The 17,147-nt window shown below is 35.3% G+C and overlaps 1 protein-coding gene and 1 non-coding gene across 2 annotated transcripts in view; both read right to left on the bottom strand.

Moving 5' to 3' along the window:
- The window catches only part of LOC149076891 (uncharacterized), a 278,256-nt gene that overhangs the window by 26,219 nt on the left and 234,890 nt on the right, over nucleotides 1-17,147 (bottom strand). The window lies entirely within an intron of this gene.
- Nucleotides 7,927-8,087, bottom strand: LOC149076895 (U1 spliceosomal RNA). The gene has a single exon (XR_016194254.1). It is a non-coding gene; the product is annotated as a U1 spliceosomal RNA (small nuclear RNA).

Here is a 17,147-nt window from a genome sequence, read left to right as displayed (position 1 = left end):
CCACGACTGGGGAGGGAATGATGCCATTGCACATTGAATTAAGCTGTTGTTAATCCGGATTCAGAGTTGGCCCGTGTGTTTCGCGGAAAATTTTTATTTTCCTCGAAATGTGCGTGATAGATTGTAGATTCTTCAATTAGACAGTTATAATTTCTTTTCATATAAAAAAGTAAAATTTATTTCAACAAACAGAGTTCTCTGATTCAGTTCGATGTATTCTTCATTCCTTTCGAAAATATCAAGCCAATTATAGTGAAAAAAAGTAATTCGGCGATGGAAACGCATATAGACAGCTTAGCAACGGAAAGTGTCCATTCGGCACAAACAATAGAGTTGCGGCAATGCAAGATGCGGACCTATCGCCATCTCCCCTTCATAATACTACGCCATAGATTTCCCCCACATCAATAATTTTAAAAATGGAATTTAATTCTCTCTTGATTCTCTAAAAATTGAGTTCGCTTAGAAAGAGAACGAATAGAGATCCGAAGCCCAGAAAATTAAATACAAAATACAGTCGACACTGCTTAATGTGATCGCATCGGGACTCGTGAGTTTTTGATAGCAATAACCGATTGATAACTATGTTCGGAAAGGTCCCTAAAGGTTGCCATTAAAATGATGTTCCCACAAGTCAGTGAGTGTTAATTCTTTGCCAGAGAGTATTACAAAACAAATATAAAAAATTTCTTAAACGTAAACCTTCCCAAAGTTTGAATTGAGACATGTTGATACATGAGCTGTATAAGAGGAGTCGTATTTGGAGAAAAGAACTTGAAAAAAAATCAGCATGTGCCATAGAAATCTCAATTTCTGTATTGTTCCTTCGGATTTAGTACAATTTTTTCTGGTTTGCATGTTTGTATGCCAAGACAAGATCGTAAACCGAATCAGTTTTTGTAGGTCGCAAACTGAATTGGACGCAAACCGAGACGTTCATAAACCGAGGGTTGACCATACCATACGTTTCAGAGATCACTTAAAAAAGTCTCACGGAAAAAGAAATTTGAATGCGGCCAACTGATCAAAAACTGAAAGAAAGGTCTTTTTTCTTGTCATACATTTGCCTTCACTATAGGCCATTGCAAAAGCAGCTTCACACGTACATGGATCCCAGCGAATACTACGGACTGATTACGACATTAAGTACGGAAATGTTTGTCAACAAGGAAGGGAGGAGAGAACACCTTCTAGCCTCCTACATTGCCTTGCAGCCTGATAACGATAACTTAGAGGGCGAAAAATAAGTTTGGTTATACTTTAGAACCTTCAGAATGCATAAAAAATTGCGGTAAGAAAAAAATTGATTACATTATCTAACGTCCCGAACTGTAAACGAATATTTCCCCACGTTATGGTATTGGTTTGCAGGGGTGTAGCCAGAAATTTCGTTCGGGGGGGGACCACTTCCATTTCGGAGGGGGACCAAAGTGACAGAACAATGGATTTGGCCATCTTTTTCCCTTTTTTCGGTCATTTTCTCACATTTCGGGGGGGGGGGACCAGACCCCCAAGTCCCCCCCCCCCTGGCTACGCCCTTGTTGGTTTGTTCCATTCTTTGCAAAAGTGATACCACTACCCGAATAGTAACATGATAAAACGTGATTTTAATAAGCAACGTCGACTGTAATTAGCCGGGCCTACTTTCGAGCTGGATATCCATGCAATAACATTAATTTACACTTTTTATTTATATCTTCTCAAATAGAAAAATGCAAATTAATGTCGACGTATTGTCTTTTAATATCCAACTGCATCAATATTCATTTGGTTGAAGATATTTTAAAATTAATTATACGAGCCCACAAAAATTACATTGAAGAAATTCCGCAAAGCATTTTTCGAAGGAAAAACACAGCCAGATAGATAACTTGAACTTAATAAAAATTTTCGAAATATTTAGCCCTGCCCATCAAAAAGAAAAGAAAAATTATTATTTTTCACATTTCTTTAATATAAATTTGTTTCTTTCATGACCTACGCGCAGAAAGTCACCAGCATGTTTGTTACCTCGAATGCGGTTCTACACGTCCCTCAAACCCTTCACTGAAAGAAGGAAATATCTCGTGATCCAAAAATTCCTCATAATAAATACATTAGAGATGGGCGATTTTTTTTTTCTCGGCTCTTTGATGTCATGAAATCAAGAAACTTTTTAAACATCAAGCCGCGCGAGGTGGAAAAATATCCCGGGAATTGAACCCAGTACCTCTTGCAAACCGAGCAAGTACAATGAAGGAGGATTTAACGGCGGATGAACCGGGCGCCCTCGATTTCCCGAAGGCCTCCGAAAAACCCAAACTTTATACTTTTTCCTGTTAAAGGGGAGGGGGGCAATATTTTCTTCTGCGCCTTTGTCCTCAACCGACTTCAATCCGCCTCTGACCACAGACACGCACATCATACCACACAAACACGCTAATTGACGTGAGTTTCTTTCTTTCTTTCACACCTGGCACTAGTCCGGTCTATCTCCATGGATAATTTACTACCGATTGTGTTATGTCAGAAGTGTGAGTGTCTGTACCTAAACGTCTGAGTGCGAATTGTGAGTGAAGTGTAATGATTGAATACTGTATTTGAATACAAAGGTCTGTTGCTCTCTGTGGAGCTGCTCCTCGGAGCCCGTGTGCACTCTCCAGGGGCTCCACGGACGCTCCAGAAAAGACCCAACAAGAAAGGGTTTGTCGAAATTCGACCCCCTATGGAGGGTCATAAGAGGGTTCAAAGGTTATGTATCGGAATCATGCTGAGCCGAAACCGCTGGAACTATAAATATGTAATTTAATCGCTACTTCAATTTCATAATGTAAGGACTCAGCAAGAAGAGGTTTTCGAAATTCGAGCCCTGAGGGAAGAGAAAAAGGGATATTTCAAAATTCAACATCTAAGGGGATCGGTGGGGGGGGGGTCAAATTTTATATGCCACCACCACCAAATCAGAACATGGTTCCCATTCTGTCTCAAAGAAGGACATAAGCGGTTAATGAAGCCACGCTGGAGAAAAAGGTTATATGCCGCAATTATCACTGAGTCCAAACAGCAGCGCTATAAAAATGAAATTTGGTGAGTATTATATTTTGCAATACAAGGAATCACTTTACGGGATTTCTGTAAATTGAGCCCCCAACGGGGTGTAAATGTTATGTGGGGGAACTAAGTGCAGAACAATATTTTCAGATGACCAAATCTCCACACTCGAGCGAAACCGCGTGTGGATTTGAACTGGGGATTGAGCTAAGCCCCTTCGACTAGTAGTCCGATAGTACACGTCTTTTATTAAGGAGATAAAAGAAGTGTCCAAACATTGCTGTGTTGTGATCTTGTCATGTTCCCTGGAAAAAATTGTACAGTCATTTTTCGCGATAACTCGAACTACGATGAAACTCGACTATCTGTTTAAGTCGAAATTTTCAGTCAGTCCCAAAACTTTTTCCGTATATTTTAGTGTTAAAATTTTCCCTTAACTCGAAGTTTTCTTCCTTCAAGTCGAAATTTTTGCTAATGCGAGAATGTTAAAAATAACTTTTAGCAATAGAATTTAGTAACAAAAATCAACATTTAACGATAGAAATCAGCATTTAACAATAGAATTTAGTAACAGAAATCAGCATTTAACAATAGAATTTAGTAACAGAAATCAGCATTTAACAATAGAATTTAGTAACAGAAATCAGCATTTAACAATAGAATTTAGCATTTAATAATGGAATTCAGCAGATTCATTTGTCTGCTTGCAAAAAGTGAATGACTTTCTCACGGAAGAATGACAAAAAAAATAGAGAACGTCAAAAATCTTATTTACACTTTATTTATAATTTGTTTTATTTACGCGAGTATGTATCATGTACGCGTCCTTTTGCATAATACCTTATGCACGTCTAGTTTATTTCTTAATTCTCTCATTCAATAATTAAGAATGATTAAATTAAATAACTTTTCTTTTCGAATTTCTTCACCTCCAGTAGTTTGATATGTTTTACTAATACCTCATTCGTAAATAGCCCTGTCATTTTAATAAATTTACGATTTAATTCTCGGGGTGATCAAACGTGTTCTACAAAATTTTATGGGTTCTCGTTTTTGTTCCCATCTTTTTTTTTTTTACTTTTACTGGCGAAACAAAGTTGCAAATTAGAGAAATACTCTCGCCGCATTTTCAATGGTTTTATACTATCCCAAAAACCATCATAATCTTTTGGATTTCAATTATTTTATTATCACTTTTGTTTCTTTTATTCAAGAATTTAGAAAACGCGCAGAGCGAGAGAAAAAAGACCATTGCGGTGAAGTTTAAAATAATGTAATACACGTTTAAAATGCGGCAATTTTATTCTAATCTATAACAGCGCCATCTATTGAGTTATAATGTAAATATTCAGATTCTCCATAGAAGTCTAATTGGGTGATCAAAAATATAGATAACCATAAAATAGTAAAAACTTTATTAATTTAAATCAAAAACATAATTATTTCACATAAGATAGTATAGCAAATCATGTGAATACTTAACAGTCAATCTATTATTAAGGCAAAGTAATATGTAAAAATTTGGCATTACTAGTGATTAATATATTTTACGCGTTAAATCTCTCTCTCTCATACTTCATTAGAAAGGCTTTGGCTGGTAACGGCCGGGCCACTGATGATGATTTCTGGGATATGAAGCTTGTTATGACGTCACCGAATTCTTCATGTGGCACACTTGAATACGTATTATTGATACGCTTTGGTGTCACTTCGATGCATTAAGAATTAATCGCGCACAAAACTTTTTTTGAGCCGATGGATTAAAAACAATCTTACATCACTAATTAATTGTAATTGTTGGAAATAACTATTATTACGGCTTATGAGGTAAAATACGAATGCAATTATGATTCATTGCGCGCGAGACATTTTTTTCAAATGTTAAAAAAATAATAGATTTTAGATGGTTTTATTCCCAACCCATATATATATAGTGATACCTCGGTTAACAAAGACGATTCGTTCCGAAATCACGTTCGTTAACCGAAATCTTCGTCAGCTGAAACGTGATTGACATTTAATTTTTATAGAAAATCGTTTTATTCGTGCGTTAAATGTTCTGCCCAAAATTTAAAGATAAGTTTTTTAAACTCCAAAGAAACGCTATTTAAAAGGAAACACTGACTGATGGCTAAAAAACAGCTTCAGAATTGGATAAATAACAATCTACAGGAGAGAAAAAAGATGAGAATTTTTATTTTATACCAATCAATACTACAAGATCTTTCTATTTCATACTAATGCACTGAACTAACACTAGTTTTTGGTCTACTAAAGCTGGTGTTGACACAACCCAGTCGAGTTCGTAGGTGTCCCTATCCATTTGTAATTTGGTCAGCTCATTTCTGCAGGTAGAAAAGATAATCTTTTGGAATGTCCAGATTGTGTTCAGTTTGATGCTAAGATTAGTCTGGCATTGACAGAATATTAGCCAAATCTTTCATTTTATCAAGAGATCTCGGCAACGGGATAAGTCCGGTGGCAGAGACCCTGGCGTTCATTCATTCAGGAGCAGGTTATCTGCACCGTGAAAACGCTGATTGGTTAAAAAACCTGAATTTCAGGTTTATAACCTGAAATTTTGAGGGACCCCCCCCCCCAGATGGGGTGGTCTCTGCTTGTTTCCATCGGTTCCCTCATTTCTGCTGTTCTTTCCCAACTTTTGAATTCAAATGTCTCAGCAAAAAACTGCATTTAGAAACGTGTGGATATATATATATATTTTTTTTCTTTTTAGCCTCAGAAAAGACAGGGCAACAACTTTCTCTCTCTCTCCCTAATTGGGTTTCTTAGGTAGGACAGCTAGCTACTTATCCGTATAAACATTTAGATTCTTCATTTTGTGACATACTGCATTTTCACTCTCAAAACTGGTACAGGGTGATTTTTGAACATATTTTGAGAATTTTCTAAATTGAAACCATTCCTCTCTACGATGAACGGTTGATGAGATAAAGGCTGAGTTAGAGCTTACAGGACACCCTGTTTGTATGACACTTTTGTGATTACATTTTCTGATGTTTTTCCTTAGTCATGCTGACGACATTATGAAATGTATGCGCAGCATGCTAATAACACGAGGTACAATGATGTAAATGAACGGAAAAATATTTTGGTTATTAATAATGTTTCTTCCTCAAGCGGAAACAAGTACGAACGCTAATCAAAAAAGGAAATTTTTCACCACAAATTTCATGTGATGCATTTCTACAAGCGAAAGTTAAAAGATACCGTAAGGTGTCAAAATGCATAATTTCATGTTTTTAAGAATCGAAAAATTCAATTTTATCACATAATGTCAATTTTTCTAAATAATCAATAAACCATGCTGTCTTTTTTCTTCCATCTCGCACCCCTAAAAGTGGTTAAAACCACTGTTCAAGAGCAGTGATTCTCAACCGGTAGTACTGGGCTACTTCAAGGGGGGGCCACGGAAGAAAATTTAGAAAGGGGCCATGACAGGTGGTTTGGAGGGCTGCAGAGAGCTGAGAAGAAAAATTAAGGTGTGAAGAAATAATATGATTTTATATTAGTGACTATACACTTACAGAATCCAACAAAACCATTGCCGTCTTAGGGCATATACCCACCCGGGTCTCACCGCCTACATTTTGCAGCAGGTTCCCTAGGATGGGGTTTTTCGCAGGCCCCCTGCTAGATTTTTCCCAGACGACTCCTCTATATCAAATTTATAGTGTGAAAAACAAAAAAATTATGAAAACCATATCAGGCCTCGGGCTGCAGCTCTGTCAGTCCCACTCTTGTGAGGGGTCATGTCCATAAGTGACCCCACTTTATGATATTTTGTATAGACGGTCCTGAGTCTTCGACCCTCATCTAGAAGCAAGATCCTTTATACGTATTGAATTGATTTTTTCAGTGAATTTATACTGAATGAAAATTTTGCAAATAAGATTGGCCTCCAGACCACTGGCCTACAATTTATTGAGCTCCCCGCTAATCCGAGTTCTATTCAGGGTAAAACAGGAGAGCCACGAGGAAAAAAAATGTGCTCCAAGGGCACAAAAAGGTTGAGATACGCTGTTCTAGAGTATTGTTTAATATTTTTTCGCCCACGGCCACTTTGGACCAATTTCCGCCTTGTGCCCCCCCCCCCCCCCCATCCAGGAGAGAGATAATTTCTTCTTATTGAGTAGAGTTACACACAGTGAAAATATAAATAAGGTCAATGTCCGTAGTTGTTTTTTTTTTGTGGGTGCTCTATGCTGGGTCGTTTCAACATCATGGGCCTCGAGCAAAGTGCCATTCAAGGGGTCTTCCGAAGGACAATCAGCTTGAAGTAACTCTAATATTGTTGCATAAATTGCAGCATATTTACATACTTGAGCTCAAAGACCTTGCACACATCGTTCTGAAATTAGTCACCTTTTTTCCCCACCCATATTTCACTTTATACATATTTGAAGCTTCATTTCTTCACATCTTAATTTTTTTTGTTCAAACTCTCTGTGGCTCTCTAAAGCCCCGTTCACATGTGCAAGATTTGGGGTCGCTTTGGTAGTTATTACCGGCATGGCAACTTTTTTCCCCTCGTAGGGAAGAAAAGGTGGGAGAGAAGCTCATCAAAAAAATCCCATCTTTCTTGGGGTGGATTGGAGGTCGACACCGACCCTTCTCTCCCATAATCCTTTGCGCCGCGAAAACTGCTATAAGCTCCTTCGTCAACCATCTTGAATCAATCACTTCCGTTCAACCTACGTAACCAGTGACGACTTCCGGAAAGAAGAGGAGGATTACCGGCATAAACTTAACGTCATGTGAACGGTTTGTAGCGAAAATCCCCGTTACCGGGAACTTCCCGGGATGTTTTATTGCACATATGAACGCGGCTTAAGTGCCGTAACATCGACAGCATAATCTACTTGTGTTAAAGGGGGAGGTCAGCGCGAACGCTAACCCCGCTACCAAAAATTATGCGCCCCAAGCAACCGCAATTTGCGGATGTGGCGGGTTTCAGCTAACCGAAGTGCAATGGATAGCCTCGACCCGGGAGAGCCGCCTTATTGATCAAGGCATCTCCAGCGCCAGGTAAGTATGCTAACGTAGAGTTGCGTGATATATAGAAATATAACTACTTTAACAAAATATTAACAGTTTTTTTACGTTGACAATTTAGGTAATATTTTATGTATTTTTTTAATTTTTTACTTAAAAAGCAATATATTGTGAGTAAATTACCTTTATTTTTCATTAAAATGAATTTTTTAAGTTCTGTATAAGACGTCTTTCACACAAGCTTGTATCAATAGATGGCGCGCAAAAAACTTCATTATTCGAGTCATGAACATGCCAGTAGTAATTTGTTATACTGTAATCTAAAAAATTATAGGAAGACATTCAGAACTTCGCTCGTAAATCAGTTGGCTGTGAATTTTCTTGCTAAATTTTAATCGAACACCAAGAACAAGGTATTCTGTTTTGCGCTTAACCATGGATGCACAAACTTTTCGGCTCTAGGACCAAAAACTTCCCTCCGGATTACTTTTGCGGGCTCTTTTAACATCTAAATTACTTCGCGAACAAAAATCAATATAGAAAAAGCACTGATACAATTAATTTGAATACAATAAGGTATTCTATGCACAGCACCAATATCGCACAAAAATCTATAATGATCATCATATACGTAGGCTATGTATATGAAATTTTTCGCATTCATATAACTAACCGCAACACACTAAGATGTATTTTGAAACTATGATAAATTGACAGACCAGATGAGAGTTCTCGAAAGGGCCAGGGGCAAACACCAGCTTAAGCAGATGTTGGTTGCTGGTGTTGGCCAGATTGGCTTGTGAGCCGTGGTGCAGGAACTCCTGCCTCATTATTTAGCTCCTCCCTAAGGGTGAGACTGACAGGGCTCCCGGCACAAGACATAGTTCCTATTTTTTTCACACTCTAAATTCAGTATGACAGAGCCATGGCCCCCACATCCTGGAGCGGGGCCCCTAGGCTGGGATCTTTTGCGGGCCCTCCGTCAGACTTTTCACGGGCTCCTTCTATAGTTAATTTATAACGTGAAAAAGCAAAAAATAATGAGAACTGTCCCGGGCCCTGTCAGCCCCCCCCCCTTTGTGGGGGCCATGGAGAGAGCCCGTGATAAATATGCCCCAGGGCTCTGCTCTCGAACATTTCAGGGGATAAAGTTCAATGAATAAGAGATCCTTAGCAATTTCAAAACTATCGGGAAAAGTTTTTTGGTTCGGAACAGAGACGTAAGAACTATGATAAATTGATTGACACACAGAGCCACCCTTAGGAGTGTCTGAAACAGTCTCAGTCGCACTGGGCCAAGCGCATTGTGAGGCCCCGCACTCACGGTTAATTATTGGAGGCTTTCACCAATTATTAAATTACTTATTGCGTCAATTCTAGAATTTTTCCCATTAATTTCGAATTTCCATAGTTCCTGGCATTATTTCGTTCATTAATTCTGAATTTTCATCAATTTTGGGATTATTTCTTTCATTAATTCTGAGTCTTCATTGGGGTGCTGGATTTCTTCCAATTATTTTTAATTCATAAATTCCCAATTTCAATAATTCTGCAAATTGTTTCATTATTTGAGCAACATTATTTAATAATTTTTAAATTATCTTCAGTACTGAATTTTTATCATGTATTAATTTACATTCAGTTGTGTATCAAAAAAATTTGTGTATCGATATTTCTCATCATTCCAGTACAAGGGGTGCGGCGCAGCCGGGCGACAGCGTAGACTTTAGTTAACCCCAAAATTTAACACAGTTAAAAAAATTCACGTTCTACGCTTTTGAGTCATACCTCGACAAAGGTAACGTTGAGAAAATAAACATGGCCTCTGACCTTAATATCAGAAACAAGAATGTAAGCTATCGGGGCGGCTCGAGACAAAATCTGTACCCGTGCGGACTTATATTTTGTGCTCTTGCCTTTCCCTCCCCATAACCCATACATCCTACGTCAGGGCCCCTAAGTTCTTTCGCGGGATCCAAGCCAGATTTTCCATGGGACTTCCCTTCTACAGAAAAAAAAGAAAAATTATAAGGATTTGGTCCCGGGACTCCTAGCTGGAGTCCTGTCAACCCTCTCCTTGTGAATCATGCCCCTCACGACTTATCCAAACAATTACTAAAAAAAACAATTCGTCCTTTCATCTCGGATTTTGCGCCCCTCCAGAGCAGACAGAAAACATTTTCTTTGATTTTTTTTCGGCCAATGGAACTTTTTATCACCCATTCACCTCGGGTTTAGCACTCCTCTTGAGCGGCGCCCTGTGCGGCCGCAATTGGTCGAATGGCCAAATGACACCTCTGTACTCTATCACAACGGGGGCAAGAGTGCATTTTGGTTCCCTCACCCAGAATTTGTTCCAGAATGGTGAAATGAAAACAAAGGAAAAATTTGTCTTCTCACTTGTCCGGTCCCTGGAGTACCAGAAACACCTTTGAAAAAAGCTTAATAAAAATAACCTAGTTATATACCATCTTCACAGAATAAGTAATAATGCCTTACAAAAATAAGTGCTATTTCAAGGATTTAAGTTATCTGGCATTATTAAGAGTGGTAAAATAATTCTGGAACAAAGAAAGCAGAAAAATCTACTTCAATTCTACATTCAGGATAAACACTGCTTCAGCATTCACTGTAATAACACTAGACATAGATACGAATTTCACAAATCGTTTTTAAATGGAGAGGACACATTCATAACTTTATTGCCCATTTTTTTACAGTGATGTTATTTACATACCACACATCAGATTTCTCATCCGTGGTTATGAAAACCTTTCTGATAGACGAGAATACCATTATAAGTATGGCATCGAGACGTACACCGAGTCTTGCGGTAACTGGTACACCTCCAGCCTGTTTTCTCTTGCCCTGTACCGAAATATCTTTCATATGCGTTGCCACTGTACATCATTCTGACTCCACCTTTAGATCCCATAAAAAATGTTATATCTGAAAATAAGGAACAAGTACATATTTATTGTATAAACATTCATATAAGTTAATGTGCAAAGAAAACTTGACTATTGAAAAAAAAATGTTAATTCAAACTTTTTTTCCTCCTGGTCAATTATTAATTGGAGATAAAAGGTTCATAAAATATGTCACCAATATCATATATGTATCCATTATCATGTTTAACCAAAAAAAATTACACAAATTATCTATATAAGACTAAATTTATACATGAAATTACAATTTGAGGGGAAGAGTTAAATTTTTATGCTTTATTTATATCATATTACAATATTTAGGTTTAGGTTTGATGGTGTTATGGGTCGTCAATAGCATCCATTCATGAACTGCAATTGTTCTTCCAATAAACTAACTTAACTCTTCTAAATAAAACTAAGAAAGTCAAAAATACAAACATTTAAAGCATAAATATTTTATAGATGGTTTTTTCCAGTGTCGAAAAATGTAAAGTTAAATATCATTTGGAAGAGTAGATAAAACTTTTCTAAATAATCATCAGAAATCTCACTAGTGAATAAAGCAAATATATGGAAAATATAAAATTCCTAATGCACTTCGACATTAGTGTATATTTTTCCTCTGAAGACAACACCCACTGTGTTTTGAATTGCATTCAAAGTTTTGTAATTTGCATATATTTAACTAATTCATTGGTGTGTTAAATATCATTCCTGGAAAATTTTGAAACTTTCTTTTTGGGTTGGGGGCTTACACTTTTAAGAATAGTGTTATAGTTCTGTAAAAATGATGTCCGTGGAAAATATACAGTGGAACCCAGTTTTAACGTTTCCCTGTTTAAAAATTCTTATTTCCCAGAATTTTATGATACCTCCCTCCCCCCCCCCCCCCACATATAAAAAATTATCCATTCAAGAGGTAAGAGGATTAACATCTGATTCCATCTTTATTATATGGTTTTGACAATGGTGCAGAAGTAGACTTATGGTTTTGCTGCCTGTGAACTGTAAAAATATTTTGTATTATTTTTTTAACCACCATTTTCCATAAATTTGCCAGCTTACCCCATCCCCCTTAAATATGCCTCTGCGACGACATCTGAAGCGGTACACAGTGTACAACAAACATGAAAACATTTTATTTTACATTATATACCAGATTTAAATTTAAATTACTCAATAACAATAACTTGAGCATAACATTCAAATAATATATTTCCGAACCAAGTGAAAAATTTTATCAGGTTCATCTCATTTTTATCTTTAAATAGTGAAAGAGAAGTACAGAATATATATAAAATAGTGTGTTCTCATTTAACCTCTTAATTCCAAAGTTCCACATATGTTGACCATCAGGTTTAGTGTTTTTAAATGGTTTTTAATGATGATCTTCTATGAGGTGCATCTGCAATTTATAAAAACCAGGAGTAATATTTCTTGACCTTTTGAAGAAAAAATTGTACTTGTAATTTCCTTTTTTTTTCTTTTTTTAAAATTTTTTTGAACATTCTATAATTTCTCCATTTCGACTCATATTATAGTAATTACCCGTCAATTATATGTTAGGCTTGAAATTATTTAAAAAAATATCTGCATTCCAAGTTCTAAACTGGCAAATTATATTACATCAAATTTTAAGCTGGTTTAAAATAACATGTCATTAATATTCTCTATGTATCAAAAGAAATTTTAGAAAAATTAGAACGCAGTAATACAAGTGTATGACACCAAATTACAGTTTTATTAAGATGACATTCACAAAATTAAAGCTCATTTCAATAAATCCAGTTTAATAAACATATGGCACATTCAGAACATCTTTTTATGCAAACAGTTTTTTATGGTCTTCAATACTTTTGTTGCTCATCAATCTTAGTCATGAATATCATTAGATTAAACAAATAACATTTGTTTAGACCCGTTTCACAATTTTTTTTCTTCACATTTTTTCTTCTTAGATTACAATGAACAACCATTTATTAATATAATAAAACATAATATATGTACGTGGTGGTGGGGGGGGGGGGGGAGATAAACCTGAAAACACACAGCACATGTTAATTTTCCCACTTAAAACCAATATTAAAAAATAAGCTCTATCATTTCATATTTCAAGAAACTTTCGTGAATTTTCAAAAGGAAAAAATAAATGAAAAAAGATGATCAAATTTATTATCGTAATACAGTGTGTGTGTAAAACATCCTTATACACCATTTATTTTTTTTTATATAATTTTTGATAAAAACATACTTCCAATTAGAGAACTATTTAAATAATGTGCTTTTACTAGAAGCCAATATGTGCCCAGATGCACAATTTAATTTTTTATGCAATCCCTGTCCACTAATTTCCAATTAGAAAGTTGTTTCCCTGTCTCCCTCGCATCCAACAAAACAAATTCCATATTTCTAAGAAGATATTCACAGAAATATTCCTGATTGAAAGATAAGGGAACACCTCAGAATTTAGAAAAGTTTTAATAAACTGCTTCTGCAAAAGAATGTTTTGAATTTCTTCGAGTTTATCCCTTAATATATACTGTTCTTTCCCCCATTCTCACTGGTTTTTTAACTCAGATATCTCGACCAATATTGCTTGAAAACATGTTATTTTATTGGGCTCATAAGAGACAGGGTAACAATTTCCCAATTAGACAACAAAAGCACCATAAAAAAATTTAATTTTGTACCTCAGAACATATACAACCCCCTAGTAGAAAAGAATGTTATATCGTTGGCTTAGAGAGAAAGAATGAGAACCTTGTACATCGAAAGTTCCCAACTCTACGGAAAGAACAAAAAATGGCTTGTTACAGCACCTTGATGATTGATAAATGACTTGTTTAAGCTCGTATTAACAATAAAACTCTTAAATAGATGTAAATATGTGGATATCAAGCAATAAAACAATATCAAAACTCACCGGAAATACAAGGTCTTCCCACTAAAGGTAGTGAAGAACTGACAAAGTGTTCTTTTTTCCCTTCTCCATAGAGAGCAGATCGATGCTGATTTTTTTTTTTTTTCAACAGCTGTAATTGGTTTCCAATCAAAAACTGTCAATTTAATTCAAGTCATTTTCGAAAAAAAAATTTATGTATGAGGTTTCATTCTAAGCCATCAATATCTGAAATGGGCACATTATTTAGATACTTTTTCTAAGTGGAAAGTATGTTTACATCATCAAGGGTTCAAATGATAAAGGGTATATATGACTTTAAATCCTGTATCCTGTTAACAGTTATTATATACATTAATAAATTTAGAAGAAACATTCTTATGAAAAACCACATAATTTACTGTAACAGGTAAGAAAGGAATGTACAATCTATCAATGAGACATAAGAAAGTTAACCCATAAGACACATTGCTATATTGGATAATTAACAAATACATTTCTCCACAAGTAAAATTTATTTTGCAAAAAGGCTAATTTAATTACAGTGATCTCTCATAAACCTTCTTACTTAAACGTTTCTTTCAATTATAAGACTATGTTATGCACTCCCGACCAAAGATATAGGTAAATAATGCTATTCACTTATACAGTTCTCTCACTTATGCGTCTTTTTTCCTTTGTTCCCTTGCACCAACGCTTAAGCGAAAGATCATTGTATTTTGTGACACCATGCTTCAAACAATGGAGAAACTTTCATAATTTCTATGTTAAAATTTTTCCATCACTCCAGAAAAAAAAAATTATTACATGATAACATTCAGAATGGAATTATTGAACAATCATTATCAGTAGTAAAATGGAATCTTTCATGGAATTGAAAAGCTATGGAATGTTCATTAAAAAATGCACTAATATCATTTGATTGTTTCATTAGTAACATAATTCATTTGGTATCCATTTAACATGGAATAAACAAATACAATGTGGGCCATTTTCAAGTATGTATTTTAGCCTAACATCCCTTTCATTCTCCAACACTGTCATTGGCTCAATTTACATTATAGAATATATATAATATACTTGTTCTTTATTTTATATATAATCTACCCAATATGACTCTGAAATATGTATTCAGAATAAGTTGTACTATATGCTATACTGTATATTAAACATAAAATAGCACAAAGAGATAATGAGCGTGTCTCTCAGTCAATTCAATCATGCTAGGCAAAAATTTTATGATTACTGATCAAGAATGTTCAATAATCTTACAAAACATCTGTATTAACAATACCCAAGAGAACAGAAACATGTATCATTGTAAAGGAGTTCTTGTTGCAGGTGAAATATATTAACACTACAAAAAGTGCATCGGAGAGTAATGTCGTTATAGAGGGTATTGTTACATAGGATTTCCACTGTGTGTAATGTCTTTTCATCGAGAAGTATACCACTCATTCAGTTCATGGGGGTTTTTTTTTTGAGCTAAAGATTCATGATACTGAATACCCACTCTGTTTTTAGGTACCACCATCAAGAGGACACCAACAAAGTACATCTTTCCGATGATTTCAGTACTTGATAAGTGTTGAGATCAACTTAGATTATTTACAGCTTCATACGAGCTTTGAATATTTCCCAGAAGTTTTTATTAGTTATATTATTGGCACCATTCAAGACTACTTAGAATTTAAATATTTAGGATTACAATACTTCTCTCTAATGATTTTATCAATCTACAAAAAACATTAGATATTGATTGTACCTCATGACTTTAAAAACCATAACTTGATAATGGAAGCCACAAAAAAAATCTTATGAGCTTCAACACGCAAACGTCATTGAGCATTAAGATCAGGGCTCGATAAATTAAAAGTAAACATTAGATGCCAGCCAAATTTCTAAGAAGCTAAGAATATTTTTTAAGAGAAAAAACAGGCTTATATGTCCTGCAAAATTATGTAAATAATTATTTTAATTATTTTCATAATTTTGCAGGACATATTAACCCCCTTTTTATATTGGCAGTAAGGCCCCCACAACCTAGAGGGGGGGCCCCTAGGCTGGGATCATTTGCTGGGCCCCTGGTCAAACTTTTCACGGACCCTTCTATAGTTAATTTATTGCATGAAAAAGCCAAAAACTGATGAGAATTGTCCCGGGGCTCTGTCAGCCTGCCCTTGTGGTTGGCAGACATGCTGACACAAAAAACAAAAAATTTTGTATTGTCTACAAACTCAAATTTAGTAATAACTCAAAAGAAATATTAAACACAAATTTCGCAATTGCTGTGGCAATCTGGCACCTGGGATTCATCAAGCCCTGATTAAGGTCATATTGTAAAAAATATCCAAGTGAATAAATTCTTGGATCAAACAATATAAGTGCTTTCTATACAATAATTTTACACTAAAATTTAAAAGGTTTTTTTTTAAATCTCATTCATTAGTAATAAAAATTAGAATATTCACAAAGAGGAATTTCAAAAGACATATTTGCAACACTATTTTTACCGACTTTAACTGTAACGAAATAAACTATATGTAGAAATCTGTACAGATTGAGGTTACGTAAGTTTTTATCATCCTGCCACTTTCTGATGCACCAATTTTGCCCTCAAGAATCCTGAATAGGAATCACAAGTGATGTAATCACATTTGACATTAAGATAATGAATAAATACTACAGAGGAGGTTTTTAGAAACATATTTTTTAATTTATCTTCTTTACACAAGAGCTGTTTGACATAGGTTCTGTTATGCTAGTTTTGTATTAAAACATTTAAAAAATTTTGATAAATTTAATTTTAATGAGTAATAATGACTCAAACTACTTTCTGATATAATTTGGACCTCCCAAAGGCACTTGTCATCTTAAATAAATAAACTTCCCACTTCTTCTCATAGAGCAGCAATTTCCAAAAGTTGTGCCGCAAAAAAATGTGCAGAATGCGCTGCAAGATTAGTGAGAGCTTCTACTAGATATTTTGGAGACAAAATTATAAATGTAATGCTTCTAGGGCTATACTCTCTCAAAAACTTTGTCAATGTAATTGGGGATGTCATCGAATTACCTCCAGGTAGTTAAATATTCCAAGTAAACATAAACAGTTTGGAAATCTCATTCATGAAGGAATGCTGCCAGTGATAATGACCAATAAACACAACATCTTTGACATCTTCCTTATCAACAAATCACTGAAGAGAATTTTTCGCAGATAAAGATAGACAGATTGCTAAGTCTGAGCCATATGACAGATATACCAAATGCTG

Source organism: Pholcus phalangioides, unplaced genomic scaffold (genome assembly GCF_987345545.1).
Source record: "Pholcus phalangioides strain wild (caught in Gottingen) unplaced genomic scaffold, Ppha-v1.0 ptg000015l_1, whole genome shotgun sequence".
NCBI classification, from domain to species: Eukaryota; Metazoa; Arthropoda; class Arachnida; order Araneae; family Pholcidae; genus Pholcus; species Pholcus phalangioides.
Note: the sequence above shows the minus strand (reverse complement) of the source record. Positions and strands in the feature narration are given on the sequence as shown.